Genomic DNA, 282 nt, shown 5'->3' on the forward strand with positions numbered 1-282 from the left:
GGACCACCAGTTTTATGCTTATACCTTGTATGGATGCTGACTGATTTTTTTTTTTTTTTTACTCGAGAAAACGAGTTAGCAAATGTGAGAGCGTAAGGGAACTGCTCGATTGGAAAGAACGGCTTCGCGGGTACCTTACGTCTATACATAGGTCTGCTTGCAAGTGAACTGACCAAGGGGGTGGGAGGCGTCTATCTCCCCATGCTCACATGAGGAGTAGCACTATTCTTCTTATTCTATACCCACCGATTTCACCACCTGATGAATGTGATTCTCTACAAA

This window comes from Plasmodium cynomolgi, chromosome 5 (assembly GCF_000321355.1).
Source record: "Plasmodium cynomolgi strain B DNA, chromosome 5, whole genome shotgun sequence".
NCBI lineage: Eukaryota > Apicomplexa > Aconoidasida > Haemosporida > Plasmodiidae > Plasmodium > Plasmodium cynomolgi.